Source organism: Athene cunicularia (genome assembly GCF_003259725.1).
Source record: "Athene cunicularia isolate RWA chromosome 8 unlocalized genomic scaffold, athCun1 chr8_part1, whole genome shotgun sequence".
Classification (NCBI taxonomy): domain Eukaryota; kingdom Metazoa; phylum Chordata; class Aves; order Strigiformes; family Strigidae; genus Athene; species Athene cunicularia.
The window spans coordinates 31,279,966-31,297,216 of record NW_020799109.1 but is presented as its reverse complement, the minus strand read 5'-3'; the positions used below and the strand labels follow the sequence as shown (position 1 = coordinate 31,297,216).

At 52.0% G+C, this 17,251-nt stretch overlaps 1 protein-coding gene across 1 annotated transcript in view; it reads right to left on the bottom strand.

Moving 5' to 3' along the window:
* The window catches only part of TNR (tenascin R), an 83,385-nt gene extending 71,064 nt beyond the window's left edge, over nucleotides 1–12,321 (bottom strand). The window contains exon 1 of the mRNA XM_026853765.1: nucleotides 12,298–12,321. The gene's annotated coding sequence lies outside the window, so the exon portion shown is untranslated. The remainder of the gene's footprint in view (nucleotides 1–12,297) is intronic.
* Nucleotides 12,322–17,251: the final 4,930 nt, after the last annotated feature.

Genomic DNA, 17,251 nt, shown 5'->3' with positions numbered 1-17,251 from the left:
GGGGGGGGGGGGGGGGAGTGAAGCAGCAGCATGGTGAGCTGCTTCTCCACTCCAGCTCATTTTTAGAGCCATGCCATAAAAAAAGCATTTAATCCTTTTAAGGGGAGGCTTGTTCCTTCATAACTGTCAAAAATGACTACATGTATGGGCAAGGTTTTCTGCTTTTTGCTCTGCCCCTCTCCATCTTTCCAACACCATGACATCCCTGCATCTTCGCTGCAGTGCCAGCACCCTAAAACCAGCAGAAAGCCCCATTATGAGTTTAATAGGAGCAGCGTACATACTATGCATATATGCATATATCTTTTGGACCATCTTTTTGGGGTGTAAGGCAATTAATAGTGCAGCCCTGTCAGGGGCTAATTAAGGGTCTCAGGGAAGCAGCGTGGTGCTACTTTATGGTGCCTGACTGCTGCTGGGAATTAGGACTGAGGTGCCACTCGCTTTGTTTCAAATAGCTCTTTCAACTCGGGCTGTAAAATTAATGTCTGAGCAAATAGCTGGGAAAATAGGAAGCTGTATAAAGTAACTTGGCACTTGGCAGGGAAATTGAGATGAGCAACATTTGGGAGATGCTGGTATTTGATTGTATTTCTTTCTCCTCCGGAGATGTCAAGTGCCCTGGCATGGTGGGTACCACATCCTCATCCCTCTGTCCTGCACCTCCCAGCTCTCCCTAACCCCCAGCTCCCTGGTACTGATCTCATCTCACTGCTTATTTATCCATCTTACTTTTCTCTCAGTTCCCCCATCCCTTGCATGTTTATCTAACCCTTCAGCAACTCAGTCCCTGCTTTATTCACTGTCTTCTTCCCAGCCTCTACCTTCTGCTCCTGGTTAGAGCTTCACCTATTTATGTTCTTAACCTTTGCTTCTCTTCCCTCTGTCTTTTTAATCCACACATCAGTCTTGTTTATGACCTCCATTACACTGCTCATCTCAAGTGCATTACTGGTGAGCTAACACAGCCCCATCTCTGTGCCTTTTCTCCTAAACCATCCTCATCTCTAGCTCCTCCACACAGCAAAGAGTGATGGAAGAATACCCTTTGGCACAGGAGCATGAAATGCAGAAGCTCAGCATCCCACTCCATGGATGCTTCCCCTCCTCAGCACACTTTTTGCCCCACTCTGCCCATGGGCACCAAGAAACCTGTGGCTGGCAAACAGGTGCAGGGATACCTAACCTCCTGCATCCTGGGATGCTCAGGACCTGGCCACCCTGCAGAGGACAGCGGGTTTTGGGAGAAAGGTCACATTTCACTGTTGTTGTGAGACTGGTACCTGGGCCACTTTCCCAAGGTTCCCGGCAGCTGAAATTCAAGCCCAGAATATCATCAGATGAACATCCTCAATACATTGCCCCATACCACACTGACTGCTCTGGCACCATGGCTCTGTGCCCTTCCTTGACCATCCTATTCCCACCCCATCACTGCATTCTATAAAGTCGCCTCGGAGAGTCCAGCATGGTTCTGCCTGTAATTTTTCTGCCTCCTCTCCCTCCCTGGATGGTGGGAATTTTCCTCTTGCTGATTCACACCTCCATTGCGTCATATTTTTTTTAGTGCTGACGCTGGCTATGCTCACCCCAGGGAAAGGTTAAAACCCCAAGCTGCTGCTTTGGGGACTGGCCCTCTGCCAGCCACGTGCTGCTGACTCAGCCAAAAACCTGCACCTGTGCTGAGCAAATCCAAACCTCTCCCACTGTTAGGGTCAAATAAGGTAAATGTCAAGGGTTCATTTTCTCCCTGCTGCCCTATCCCCAACCCTGTGCTCTCAATCAAGTCCCCATGTTGGGAACAGCACACCTTAAACGTAACACCCCCCACCCCCCCTTTTTTTAATATAAAAATCCCCTGGTTCTTCCCTCCAAGCCATTCAGGTGTCAATAAAAAGATTGAGGGGTTGGTCATCACCCCATGGGCATCACCTGCATCCCTGGTGGGATGGAGCCATTTGCAGTCCTGGAAGGGTTTTGGGGAGAGAGCACCCAGATCTCCCTGCAAATGCTTTTTTTTGGGGATTCAACAGCTGGATTGAGTGTTTGCCTCTTCTAATCCTCCTTGCGATAGTCATCTCTGGGGATTTCCCTCTCCCTTCTGTTTCCTCCCACCTCATTCCACCTCATGCCCTAAAAGGATCCATCCCCTGTGGAGGGATCTTTTGCCCAGCCAGACCAGCAGTGACCCAAGCATGCTCAGCCAAACAGAGCATCTCGTGCCATGACAGGCACTTTCAACAGGTTTTCTAATCTGGGAGGTTGTTGTCTTCGTTTTTTTTCTTTTCCCTACTAAAATGGCTCAAGAAGCATCCCACTCAAGCTACCTCCTTCCCAAACCCCATTAATTTCAGCATCCCTTCCAACCCCCCTTGCCTAGCAGTAATCCTGCCTCCCACCACTAAGGTATAGTAGGACCATGCAAGACCTCACTGCCCAGAAAGCAATTCCAAGCAATCCAAGTAATTACTGCTTGGCAAAGGGATGAACTGACCCTTGAGATCAGGTCAGGAGGGCCACAGTCCACTCAGCTTGGGTAGGGTCCCTGCAGGAATCCAAGGAATGTCTCTCCAGATCCCATATGGTGGAGAAATGACCTGCCAAAGGAGCAGCCTGTGGGCAGACTCCCACTCCTGGGCGGGGAGAGCAGGATGTGGCCCATCCCTACCTTGCCCTGGGATGGTGGTACATTCCTGCAGCCAAAGGCCCTGGCTTGGTGCTGTGCCTCAGTTCCCCTAAGCAGGATGAGGAATAAGCAGAGTAAGGAATTCCCTAAATAGACTAAAAAATTAAATTCTTCATTTTGGGACTTTGCCTTCCCATTTGCTGCAGCAACTGGAGAAACCTGTGCAGCTGCCCTGGATAAACCCCCCTCCTGCCTGAGGGGGTTAGAATGCACCTTGTGCACACATACAGGGAGCCCTCATGGGGTGGAGTGAGTTTGGAAGGTCTCAGACACACAGGTGTTCTTCCCCACTGCTCTCCTGCCAGCAAAGGCTGCCTGTCCCTTGCCCACACGCTCAGTCCGGGATGGGAAAACCTCACTGAGCTGCCTGGGGCTAGCACAGCGTGGTGTCCCCTGAGGTCCCTGTGGCCACCTCAGGGCACATGTCCACTTTCCCCACCATCCTGGTAAGCCCAGAGGATAATTAGCGAGTAATGGGCCCAACAGCCACAAAGTCAGGGCGGTTTTAGCTCCAGCTGCTCTGCCATGGTGCAAATTACAGGGAAATGGGGATTTTGGCATTCAGGTGCATCACCATCATTAGGGATAATCAAGAGATGCACCTAACAGGGATGAGGCTGCAGGGTGCAGGGAGGCAGGCAGGGGAATGAGAATATAGTAATTTACTGGATAATTACAAAGTAATGAGAGACAATTAATGCTGCTGGCCTGTGATGTAGCAGAGTGGCACTTGCAGCCATGGGCTTGGGACTGTGTGGGGCACCAGCAGAATCACCCTAGGGACTGATTGTGGCAGGGATGTGGGCTGCTGCTAGGCTGCCTCCACCCTGGAAAACAGGAAGTTAAAGTTTTTCCTGATGTGAGCAGGAGGTATTTACTGGGATCAGCTCCCTCTGGAGATCTGGCTCTGGACTTGTCCCAGGTGCCATTCTTCATACCAAATACACCAGGGGATAAACAGAAAGGTTCCTCACCTCCTTCTTTGCACTAAAACATTTGTTTCCAGGTGACCACAGGGAACAAAGGAAGTGAGGAAAAGGATGAAGGTGTTACGAATTTATAACACCTCTACCAGGCTGAGCCCTGGGCTGGGGCAGCTGCAGCTCTGGGGGAGAGCAAAGAGCCGAGAGCTTTGCCTTCTGCAAAGCCCTGGAGCAAGGCAAGAAGCTCCCTTGCTAGGGACAACCCAGCACTGGCTATGTAATTGGGGTGTCCCATGTGCCATCACCCACTGAGCCTAGGGATCTCTGCAACTCAGGAGTGGAGCCCATGCCAGCAATTAACCACATTTGCCCCTCTGATCTCATTTGGAGAGAGTGCTTTTATCAAGGTCAAGCAGCAGGAAATGCAGTTCTGTAGCTGTATGCAGGATTTAGGAGGACACCCCCCCCCACCCCCCCCAGCTGATTTTTCAGTCCAATTAAATATTTATCTTGATGAGGATGGTTTGTGCTTCCTCCTGAGTCTGCTCTGGTTTTGGTCTGGAGCATCCCAAAGCATCCCACCCTTGGATGCAGGAATTATCCCTGGATGGCTGTCAGGGTCTGGGCACAGCCACATCAGCGGCTTAGTGGGATTCGAAGGAGGATTAGACACCAAAGGGGATAACAAGAGAAGATAAAAGCTTAGAGGGGATAAAGCCCCTGGTGCATCAGGGCGTGAGGCAAATACTAATTGCCTGGGGTCAGTTTCCCTCCAGGAGGGTGATTTATGGCCACGGGCGGGAGGCTGCTGCGCTAGGGCCAGGCACACTGGCAAATTGGTGTGGCTGCAGCCAGCAGCCAGAACTGTTCCCTAGAAGCAAAGATGAGATTTTCCCCAGTATAGGTAGAGAGGTGTGGAGATTCATGTGCAAAAAGGACTTGTAAGTGAAAATAAGTTTGAAGAAAGCATCCCCAGCTTGACATTGGTTAATGGTTCAATTTATACCCCTAAGAATTAGATCCATTCAAATTCCTTTGGTGTCCTGTTTAATACAACCCCAAGCATTGGTATTGACTGGGTAAATGATGAATCCCACTGGTTTCTGCAGTGGGAAATTACCCAAATACACTTATTTTAGGAGGAAGGGAGCCCAGGCTGGACTGGATCTCAGCAGCCTCCATAGGTCCCACACACGCATCCTCCTGGCAGAAGCAGGCAGCCCAGATATGGACAGAGGGATGTGCCACCCGCCCCAGCTCCCTCTGCCTCTGGGACCCAGTTTGGGGTCCCTCCTGCCTTGTCCCATCTAATGGAGGACTGTCCTACTGGGTGAGTGGGGTGGACCATGTGCCACAACACGATGAGAGGTGCAGACAGCACCGGGTGTGGTGGAACCCAAATTTGTTCTGGGGGTGGAAATAAAAACCACCAGTGGCAACCAACTGTGCTCAGTGGCCTTACATCAGGCAGCAACTTATTAAAAAGCTGTCAGCAGTCAGGCTGCTGCAGGCCACATGCTGGGGCAGAGGAGAGATATCTGTGCCAGCATCATCTGGGCATGGTTTGGGGCATCCCTCTGCCTGTCCCACTGGTGGTGTGGATTGGCCCCTTCTCCGGGATGGTGGCATTTGGGGGTCCACATGGGGCTGGATGTCTTCAAATCAGCGCTGGGAGATGAGGACCAGCTCTGGGAGAGGAGGGCAGGTCCTCCACAGCTCTGCAGTATGGTCCCTGGCTGCATGTGGTGGTAGCATCCCCACCCTGCCTCAAATCTCGCTGAATCTGGGAGTAGTGCATTTCACTGGTGCTGGGCCAGGGCTTGCACATGCAAGGATTGTCATGCATAGGCTGCTGAATGGGCTCCTAAATTCCCCCTGCACACAGCCAGGTTGCACAGGACCTGGGTACAAGTGAGCCTGCCAGCAGCATGCATATGTGCAGGATGCAGAGATGGTGCACACATCCCCTCCTCCAGCTGTATCTAAAATGAAGATGCCTTATTCTTCTCTGCAGCATGACCAGATCCATCTCTGCTCTGCTTTATCTAGCCTGGGGCAGAGGAGAAGTTTGCTCCCAGCTAAAGGGAGGCACATACCTTCCCCAGCTCCCAAGTGATGCTCATCAGGATGCTCATCCTGCTGCTTGCACAGGACCCATGTGCACAATGCCCCATTGATGTTAGAGATCAATTTTTCCTGCCTGGATCAAGTTCCGCCATCAGCTTCATGGGATCCCGTATGAGGATTTGTCCTCCAGTTATGTTGGGACTCAAAGGGGATGTGCAAGGGCAGGACCAAAAGTGCTACTCCTACTGAGGAGCCAAAATATGGACAGAGGCTGAGTGAGAGTTCACCTGGGATTTAACAGGTATTTTAAAGACCAGATGTAAAACCTAAGCCCTCACTATTTACAGTCATTAAATGTCCCCCGGTTCATTTTGCAAAGGCTAGGCACATTAACCTGCTGGCCCAGCCACCCTCCGCTAACCGCATCCTCATCACACAAATTCCCCTGACATTTGAAACTGCTCTTTTTTCTAAACCCGCTGCCTACTCTCACTCCCCAAGCCAACATTTCATGGCTGGGCATTTGCTTCTTGTCTTTCCTGAGGATCTTATAGCATAAATGATGTTACGGAGGAAGAAGAAAAGACCCGTTACTAAAGCATCAGGCATAAGCACATCTCCATCACAAAGAGATTAATTTTTGCTGCAATTAATACCCTAAAACTGCAGAGAAAAGCCCTCCCTTGGGCAGCAAGGGTCAGGTGGGCAGAGCATCACCCCTGCCAGGGCTCATTGCTGCCTGTTCTACCTTCACCACCTCTCCTGCCAGCTCTCATTTCCATGGAAACCTGCCCTCATTGCTCCTTTCCCTGCCTGCACACCTGCTAATTTAAGGAAACCAGTTGCTTTCTGCTCCCCAAGGAGTTGCCTGGACCAGCTGGAGACATCCCACCAGGGCTGGCAGTGATGACCCCCTGCCTGCAGTGCCTGGCATCCCTGGCCCACCTCTAATAGGGGTCTGTGCAAAGCTTGGGGTAGGTCGTACCCCTATTTCTGCTCTCTGGCAGCTTGGGCAGGGAAGGGCCAGATCCCTCCTTATTTCTGCCCCCTTCATCTCCTCTCCTCCCTCCTGGTCCTTTCCGTGTCTGTCTCTCCTCTCCCAACCCTCCTTATCTTTCCTCCCTCTGTCCCTCTCACCAGCTCTGTTTACATCAGTAAAACACTTGTCCAGATCAAACACAGTTTCCTGATAAACACATTTCCATTGATTGCTGGAAAGAAAAAATCCTCCAGAGAAGCAGATTCTTTGCTCTAGGGATCGATAACACCTCAAGATCCCTCTTATCCCTCACCCAGCCCTCCATCCTGGTGAGGAGGATGTGTTTTGGGAATGCACTAGAGTGGAGGCAGGAAGGACCCCCTCTTGCAGTTACAGGACGTAAGATAGAACACTTGAAGAAGATACATGACATAATGCACCTATAAATCCACCTGGGAGATTGAGAGGGCCTGCATGGCTGACCCCTTTAGTGTTGCACCCATGAGTGACAAACCACCTCAAGCTGCTTCCCCAGGCAAGCGCCCCAGTGCATCAGCACTTGAACCCATATCCACACATGTATGCCATCACGTCCCACTCCTCTTTCCTGGGCTTGCCCAAGTGTTCCCATTTAATGTTGAAATCAGGCATGCTTGGATGCTGCCAGAGCTCCTCTGCCGAGCCCCATGGACAGGATGGCAGGCGAGGCACCACCATGCAATGACTGGAGTCCCGCAGGCTGCTAATGCACTTGCAGTGGGGAGGCTCATGCGTGGCTCTAGTGAGTGATTTAGCTGTAAAGCCACAATCGATAAAGAGAAATATAAAGAGATTAAGCTTTCTGCCTCTGCTGACAACGAGACGCTCCCTATTGGGGTCTCACCTCCCGGACTGCATCAGCTGCTGTGGTACCTCAAGGGCGTGATGTGTGGTTGTGGGTATCCACTGAGACTCCCCAGTACCTGCAGTGTTCACTTGAGAGTTTTCCTGAAGACTAAAAATGCCAACTGACATGTAACCTACTATGCAAAATGATTGCTTCACCCACCTGTCCAGTGAGTGGTTCACCTCCTCTACAGCAAAACACACATGGGATGATGCTGTGAGCCTCACCATTTGGTGTGGGGAGAAAGCAAATTAAATAATAATAATAAAAACATAATAAATAATAAATTGTAATAATAAAGAATAAATAATCAAGAAATGCATAAAAATGATAAATAATAATTTGGGCTAAGAAGAAAACAGCCCAAGCATTTTGTATGGACCCTGTAAACTACAGGAGCCCTGACTTGAGGGAGCCAGCAAAGCGCTGTGTGGCAGAGCATAAGGAGCTGTAATGAATTCAGAGTTTCCACACGGCTTTAATAAAGTCCTTCTGCAGAGGCTATTAAGGGAACTAAGAAGAGAGGTCAAAGTTTGTTACAGATCAGAAATGGTCTAGACGACTGAGAGAAAGATAAAAGAGCTGAGCAATGATGAAGGCACCTGATGGGGTGGAGAGCCTGGAGCATCTGTGGGGCACATGCCCCAGAGAGGGGGCTGGACCCTGTGGGGAGCTGCAGATGGATGCACCCTGCCTGTCCTTAGGAGCTGGGTTGATTTTAAAGCAGAAGTGAAACCCATCCCCGGTGAGGGCGTTCATTCAAAACAAAAGCTGCCTTCGATGCTGAAGATGCTGATGCCATCTCCCTCCCGACAGCATCCAGCCTGCACATTAACAACACGGCCCTCAACTCCCACAAAAGGCTGGGCTTACCCTGGCTCTGCACCCTGCTGTTGGTCAGAGCTCGTGTACCACAGCTCCACCAGGGATTTTCACCCAGTTCCATTCCAATTTTCAACCTATGTTGGCTTGGCGAGTGCTTTGGAGGTGCTGGGAGGGACATCCTTGACTCTCCTTGGGGCACCAGCACTGGGTCTACCCCTTGCTAAGAGGGTGAGGATGACCTTTCTCAAAGGCAAGACAAGCCCCTGGGGTATCCAGGAGTTGAGGGGAGTTACACCCCACCAGGCCCCCCTAGACCCACTCAGCTTCATTCCTCCGAGCCCCCACTGTGAGGGCTGCAAACCCCTGGCGCCTCCGAAGCCCTGCCCTGCTGGGATGGATTTTTAAAATTGGATTGTGACAAACATTTAATACCTAATAGAGCTCACACTGGCACGGTTAATTAAGAAGGTGACTAATCCAATTCACTTGTGGGAGCGCAGGAAGAGAGGAACGGGAGGGAGGAAGCCTGAATGCAGGGGGGCAGTGGCAGGGAGGGAGCAGGGGATGGGGAAAATCAACTCAGTTGCTATCACCCTTCATTTCATTTTGTGTGCATGCATAAATGATGAAGGACTTTTCTCCTCTGTTTTCTAAGCGCTGGAGCCACTGGGTAAATGCTGAGCTGTCTCAGGCTCTGTATGAGCATCACTGGGGTCCCAGCCTGGGGCAGGGTGGAAATTCATGTCAGGTCAGATGCTAGCAACTGAAGGCTGCTTGGGGCTCAGCCATAGAAATCTCCACAGCCCAAATCTTGCTTTTTGTTTTAAAACACCCCCCAGCTGCTTTTCCAGATCTGGATGGGATGTTGAGACCCAGACACCCCAGAGCATCCCCCCTCCACAGAGGACCCTGCTGTGAGGCTGGTCCCAGGCACGTCGGGCTTGCAGAGCCAGCTGTGGCAACATCTGTATGCCACTCACTCCCCGTCCCCCCGGAGTTGATAAATAAAACAAGTGGAGTTATTTTGGCCCCGGGGACAGGGCTGTCTCCCAGAGCACAGAGCTGCTCTTTCTCTGTCTCTCCACGGTGCTGGAGTTCATTGTTATTCCCCACTGGAGAACAGGACATGGATTGAGCCGAGGTCCCCATCTGTGGCGGGCAGCCGGAGAGAGGCTCTTCATATTAGCGCCTAACGGCATCAATGGCGCTTTTAAATGAAGCCCCAGGGGGAAACAAAAGGCCGGAGTGGGGAAGAGCGTGTGGGCGAAGCTGAAGAGGGTTGGGGGGACAGGGACAGAGACAGGGGAGGAGGGGGGAGCAGGATGAGCTGGAGAGGAAGACAAGCGGGGAAAACAGAAATGAAGCAGCACTGTATAAACCATGTTTCCTACTGAAAACAGGGCAGCTGGAGGACCTCGGGATGCAGGCGACAGTGCCACGAGTGCTGGCTACCAGCGATGCTGGTAACATTGTCTGCCTCCAGCTTGGCTGTAGCCCACTCCCTCCTGCCCAGCAGGAAAATGCCCCGCACGTTAACCAGTACCCCACTGCAATTAGTCTTTGTTATGCAAGGCTAGTGAAAGGAGACGATGCTTTAGCAAAATGACAAGTGGATGGGTTAAAATTGAGGAGGAAAAAAACCCAACTCAACCCAAAGGAAAACCAACTGCCCTCTGCCCAGGGATGCTGCCAGCCTGGGGCTGGTGGCACCCAAAGGCACCACTGAAAGCACCTACTGGGACCCCGTTGGTTGTCCTGGGGTGCATGGGACGATGGGTGCACTTCAGCCAGAGGTGGGGAGGAGGCGACGACAGCATCGAGTAATTAGTGAGGAATTACATGGAGGGTTTATCCCTCCTGCAGCCTGGAGTGAAGAGTCCCCCGGGGTGCTCCTGCATCGTCCCCCTTGCAGGAAATAATTACTTAAGTTAAAATTATTTACTAAATGAGGCAATTCTCAGCGTGCTATCTCAGAGCTGTTTGCCCAGTTTACTTTGTTACTAGTGCTACATAATAAATTAACTGTGTAATTAAAGATAAGTTTAATGCTGATGCTTTGCAGAGGGATTTTCTTTTAAGTCTCCATGCAAGTATAAGCATCCCTTCTAAAAACACATGCACGTGAGTGTTGCACGAGGAGAGGTCCAACTCTGTGCTGTGGCTGTGGGCAGAGATAAGCAGGGCCAGGCAGAGCCAGGCAGAGCCAGGCAGGGCTCTGAACCTCCCCGAGAAATGCTGGGTCCCATTAGTGCCAGCGTGTCCCCTTGGGGAGCCCCCTTTCCCCCCCAAGGGACAATAACCAGATCGAACCAAATCAATCTGTGTTTTAATTACTGGCTGTGCTCTCGCCCCAGGGTTGCTGAGCTGTCTGCAGCGTGAGCTTGGCCGCTCACAGCAAAATCGCCCCCAGTGAAGCTCCCTGCTTGTCCCCCTTGTTATTTAGGGTGTACTCCATCAACAGAACCTATTCTTGGCCACAGTGTTTGGCAAGAAGAGGCTGCAAAACCCTGCAGGGAGTAGAGGACTCATCCACTAGAAAAATAAGGAAAATAAAAAATGCGGTTTAGGAATCCACGTTTTTAGTGATTTCTGCTGACTAACACGATTCCAGCTGAAAGGAAGGAAACCAGCGAGGAAACAGCTTGAGAGCTTCCCTAGGAAACATTTCCCTGTTGGAGATGATGTTCTAGGACTGCAGTGGTGGGATTTGAGCCCCAAGGGTGGGGACCACGAGGGGCTGCGTGACCCAGGGCATGCTCTGCTCCTGCTGTTTTCTCACCCATCCTGCCCCCACCACCCCACTACAGCATAGCATAGGCAGGGCTCGGCACAGGCAGGGCTCGGCGCAGGCAGGACTCAGGGGTCACCTTTCCTGCTAGGGATGAACTTGGAAAGCCAAAGCACAACCTTTCCCCATGTTGCCTGTTGGTGGGGCAGCTGTCCCTGAGTGCCTCCCTGTACCCATGGGCAGCCCAGCATGATTCAAACACATTGGTATCGACTTGGCTATCAATTTTCAAATCCCAGGCAGCTGGGCCAAGGAAGAGTAATTACTACATCCAACCATGTGCTCCAGCTAATGCAAATGGAGCAGCTTTTCCCTGGGACATTGCCTTGCATCCCATGATGGAGGACTCTGAAACAGAAATCAGTGCCAGGTAGGCAGAGTTAAGGCTGTTTTCCTTCTTCCAGGGTGGATATTTGCACTTAGGATGGGAGACCCAGCACCCACTGGAGCATCTCCACCCCCCAGACACCTCTCCAGCTTCATTCACAGCCCACAGTCCTGCATGACCCCAAGCAGGATCTTCTCCCCAAACAAGTGAGAGGAAGAGGAGGGAGCTGCCCCAGGGATGAAGGACATAAAGCTGAAATAATTTCTCTCTCCCATGTCTCTTGTGAGCAGAGGGGAAGGACAGAGACAGCCTCTCACCTCTGCCAGACCCCTCTCCTGGAGGACAGCCATTACCTAAGGACTTTCCTACACTTGTAGTAGCTACATGCACTTAATTTCCCCAAAACGTGGGTGATTTTGAGATCTCCAAAAGGAGAAGGAGCTCTGGCTGGACCAAGGGAAGTGAGGTGGGTTGGCAACATCACACACCCACCAGATACCAATTAAACACCCCTGAATACTTCCTCTAACAATGACCCACACAACCATACACTAGCAAGAGGCTTCCAATCTTATCCTCTCATGGTGGCTGGCTGTGGAAGACAAGCACTGGGGCTCTGACTGCTCTGGTAAAAGAGATGAGGAGCAGAAATGCCTGCTAAAAAGCCCTTATTTAGCAAAAAAGCTGAGAGAGGGGCAGGGAGAAAGCAGTAGATGGTAGCTGGGTAGATGGGTCCTAGCTTGTCCTGGGACATGCTGCCCCCAAAACCCAAGAGCTTTTAGAAGAAAAATGTTCAGATTAAGATCTCTGCTCACCAGATCTCCTAGAGACAAGGAGCAAGCCCATACTGCCTCTACTGTCCTTTTTGTTGGGTGTTTTGGGGAGACCCAGACCCCCTCCTACCCCCAGACATCCCAGGGAGCATGGAGGGAGACTTTAGTGTCCCTGGGGTTTCCACCCCACTAGCAAATCTGGCAGCAACCAGTCATGGGTTATCAAAACCCACACCCATGAGGGTCCCCAGCATGGGGAACAGGAGAAAGGATGTGTGACAACCTGCAGCCATGACACTTCCATCCGCCCCATGTTTTCCCAACCTCTGCCAACTTGAATGCTTACATGCTGGCAGGACGAGCTCACCACGCTGGCTTATTGAAAGAGTTGTGTTTTACTGAAGGCAGCTGGTTGAAACCAGGAGATATAAGCAAGGCAGCTGCCGGCTTTGCTGCCTGTACCTTGTCAGTGCTGCTGCCCTGTGGATGCTTTACTGGGAAGAAATGTACTGTCTTATGGAAATACAAGGCTCTGACATTGCAAAGCATCAAGGAAAACAGAAGGGGAAAAAAAGAACTAAACAATTACCTGGAGCTCATCAAGGAACTGCTGGGAGAGATTGTGATAGGTAATTATAAAGGGAAAATAAATTCAAGCTCCAAGATGAGGATGACAAGCTGTAGAGAATGGAAGGCAAAGGAGGAGAAAGGCTCCCAGAACCCCATGGCAGCCCGTGGGTGGGAGGTTTGGTGCTGAGATTTTTGGTGAGGAAGGATGTTCCTCTGAGTATTTATTCGGTCAGAAAACTCCCCCAGCAGGTCCAGAGGCCAAGAGAGGGGTGGGGACGTAATGTCTCAACAGGCAGTGCCAAGCCAGCTGCCAGCTCCAGCTGCCTGTCCCTGGACTGGATCTGTCCAACTACTCCAAAATTCGGGGCTATTTCAGGGAATACCATAATCAATTAATTAGTGCAGGCATGTCGCTGCCCCAGTGGAAAGGGGCTTGCTCACCCATGCTCCGACCCCTTCCTTCAGCCAGGAAATAGCGGGTAGGGATGAAGGGGAGAGGCTCTTTCAATCTCCCCTCAAGGGCTGTGGGAGTGGAGGCAGCTGATAGGGACAATCTTTAACTAAAGGTCAGCTGAAATGGTGCTGGGCACCCCGGGATTTCTTTCAGGTGCATCAGTAGGGAAGGCTCAACCTGCCTTGTGAGACACATGAGAGAGTGCTAGGGGGGAAAAAATCCTTTCCAGACCAAGGGACAGACCAAACCTGCCCCATATTTTCTGTTTTATTTTTATTTTCCTGTCCTTATCCCTTCTTATTTCCTTATTTTATTTCTTGCACAGGGAGGGTGACACCAGGCTGAGACCAGGTTAGGGGAGACTGGGAACTAACCACAGAGCAGGACCCATAGAGACTTGAAGCTTCAAGCACTTAATACCATCAAATTTAGCAGCCACCTCCCAGTAACTCCAGCCAGCAAATGGGGCATGGTTAGAGACTAGTTTCAGAGAGCTGGGAGGATCCAAGAGGTCCCAGGCTTTGCCTTCGCTGGGATTTTCACCCTGGCCTGCCTGTAGGATGCTGTTCCCCTGTCTGGGACCATCCTATGGGGAGAAGCAACATCTAATGACATTGACTTTCATTTCTCATTACAGGCACAATTAAAAGGAGAGAGGATTACAGGCAATGGCTGCGTCGTGTCCCTGTCCCTCAGCTGCTTTGCACTGCCTTTATCTACTCTGCTTGGGCAGTTCCATCAATGGATCGACTTCTTCCCCTGCCTAATTTATGACTCCTTTATGTTTGTTTATATAATATGGTTAAACATCTACTTTACACCCTGCACACTTGTACTCACTAATTAGCATTTTTCTCGGTGTTTATTGCATTTGCTATGCACTCTGGCAAGATGAATGGGAGCAGGGAGAGGGCTGGGAGCCCCATAGACACCCTACACCTGGGGTATGAGCTGCGGTCCCCCAGCCCCCCCCCAGCCCAGCAGGTTTGGGTGCCTGTAGCCCCCACCCAGAGCTGTGGATGAAGATGTTGTCAGCCAGAACTGTGGCTGTGTTCGGGAAGGGATCCCCTAGGAATTATTTCTGCCTCCTGACACGGTCCTTGAGCTGCCCTAAGGGGGACTGAGGAGTCTGGACCATCACCATCAGGGGAGCAGCAAGAGATCCGTGTGTGCTCCCCATGGCTGCTACCACGTGGTGACAAACCATCCCCGCATCCTCCTGTCCTCACCTTACTGATGCTCAAAACCCCTTCTGAGTCCCTCTGAGCAGGTTTAGGGTGCAGGCTGGGGTGGGGAGCTCTCCAAGGGGCTATTTTGAGCCCCTCTGTACCCCACAAGCAGCCCTGCAGACACGGGGACCCCACCCTGTTCCTTCCCGCAGAGTCACCTCGGCTCACCAGGAGCTGAGCCCAGAGGAAACCCCAACCCCAGCTCAGAACAGACCTTCTCCTCAGCCTTGTTGTGCCAGGATTTACAGCCAGATCCCCACCTCCCCCAGCACCAGCATGATGAGCCCTGGCAACCAGCACTGTATCTTCCAGTCCTGGCAGTATGGATCTACATATGGATCCATACCACCCCGGGCACAGCTCTGCCCCATGGCCCCAGCAAAAGCCCCAGCCCCTGAGGAGTCACTACTTCTTGCTGCACAGGTACCCTGGGGGGGGACCTACTCCCCCTGGCAGGCTGGCGGGGCCACCGATGCTCCACGGCCCCTCTCTCCCACAGAGCTTGCCTGTCTGGCACCCCATCCTGGGGGTTCACACCCCATTGCTGTGAGCATGGACTTGACAGTCACATAAACAGCCAAGCTCATGCTCCACAAAAGGGGCAGGAAAACCCTCTTGTGACCCCTCTGCCTGCCTGCTTGGCCTCCTCCTCCTGCCCGTTCCCCACACTGCAGTTTCCCTGCCTGAAGACACATGTCCCACAGGGGTGCGATGTGGGGGGCAGCCATGTGGCTGTCAGAAAGCGACCCCCAAATCTGGCCCTTCCTTGAGACCCCAATGCCACCTCAAGAGAGGATGTCTCAGCTGACAGAGGGAGAGGAGAGCTTATAGAAGCGAGGTGCTCCCCATTTCCAGCCAGGAGGGCAGGATAATGGGATGCTTCTTTCCCCCAGGCTCCATAGCACCCTCACCTCTCCAGAAAGCATCCCCAGACCTCCTCTTCCTCTTCGGACAGGTGGATCCTACCAGAAGCTGTAACAGGTAACTGCTAACAAAGCATGCCTAATTAACATGTGCCTCAGAAGCAGCCTCGCTGCCCCTTCCTCCAGCTGCTCAGCCAACCCTCCATGCCATGCCCTGGCCAAATGAGCACTCCGCTCCCTGGCTTTGCAAGTTGCAGCTCAGCGCAGGCTCAGGGAGCATCTTTCAGCCCAAAGCTCTCAGATGGCCCCTTCCAGGGGTCAGCTCGCCTAGAGAAATGCACCGTCGCTGCCTGCAAGGTATTCCTGAGCAGGCAGGAGAGGAGGCAATCATCACATACAAACTTTGGTGAATTGAAGCAGAAAGCTGGGGTTAAGGCTCAGCAGGGATCCCGGGTGGTCTTTGTGTCCGCCAGCAGCATCCGCGGGTGCGGGAGGGAGAAGGCTGCGCAGGGTGGTTTCCACCCCGGCGAGGGTTCGGGATGGATGCTGCTGCTTCCCCGGCGCGGTCCTGCGGGGAGCCCTTGGCAGAGGGGAGCCGTGGGCAGCAGGAGGGAGGGGACGGGGTGAGAAGGCGAGATGGGGAGAGGGTGTGAATGAGGCCCCCCCAGCACTGCCTCCGAGTATGCAGCAAGAAACCACCTCCCCTCCCTGAACTGTCTTCTCTCGCCGTATGACGCAGGTGCCAAGAGCCAAATTTCTTTAACCTCATTCCAGCAACAAAAGCAACTTGCAGAAAGTGCGGGCAGCCTTTTCTCCCTCCCACCCCTCCCCCCCAAAAAACCCACCCAACAAAAAGGACAGTAGAGGCAGTATGGGCTTGCTCCTTGTCTCTAGGAGATCTGGTGAGCAGAGATCTTAATCTGAACATTTTTCTTCTAAAAGCTCTTGGGTTTTGGGGGCAGCATGTCCCAGGACAAGCTAGGACCCATCTACCCAGCTACCATCTACTGCTTTCTCCCTGCCCCTCTCTCAGCTTTTTTGCTAAATAAGGGCTTTTTAGCAGGCATTTCTGCTCCTCATCTCTTTTACCAGAGCAGTCAGAGCCCCAGTGCTTGTCTTCCACAGCCAGCCACCATGAGAGGATAAGATTGGAAGCCTCTTGCTAGTGTATGGTTGTGTGGGTCATTGTTAGAGGAAGTATTCAGGGGTGTTTAATTGGTATCTGGTGGGTGTGTGATGTTGCCAACCCACCTCACTTCCCTTGGTCCAGCCAGAGCTCCTTCTCCTTTTGGAGATCTCAAAATCACCCACGTTTTGGGGAAATTAAGTGCATGTAGCTACTACAAGTGTAGGAAAGTCCTTAGGTAATGGCTGTCCTCCAGGAGAGGGGTCTGGCAGAGGTGAGAGGCTGTCTCTGTCCTTCCCCTCTGCTCACAAGAGACATGGGAGAGAGAAATTATTTCAGCTTTATGTCCTTCATCCCTGGGGCAGCTCCCTCCTCTTCCTCTCACTTGTTTGGGGAGAAGATCCTGCTTGGGGTCATGCAGGACTGTGGGCTGTGAATGAAGCTGGAGAGGTGTCTGGGGGGTGGAGATGCTCCAGTGGGTGCTGGGTCTCCCATCCTAAGTGCAAATATCCACCCTGGAAGAAGGAAAACAGCCTTAACTCTGCCTACCTGGCACTGATTTCTGTTTCAGAGTCCTCCATCATGGGATGCAAGGCAATGTCCCAGGGAAAAGCTGCTCCATTTGCATTAGCTGGAGCACATGGTTGGATGTAGTAATTACTCTTCCTTGGCCCAGCTGCCTGGGATTTGAAAATTGATAGCCAAGTCGATACCAATGTGTTTGAATCATGCTGGGCTGCCCATGGGTACAGGG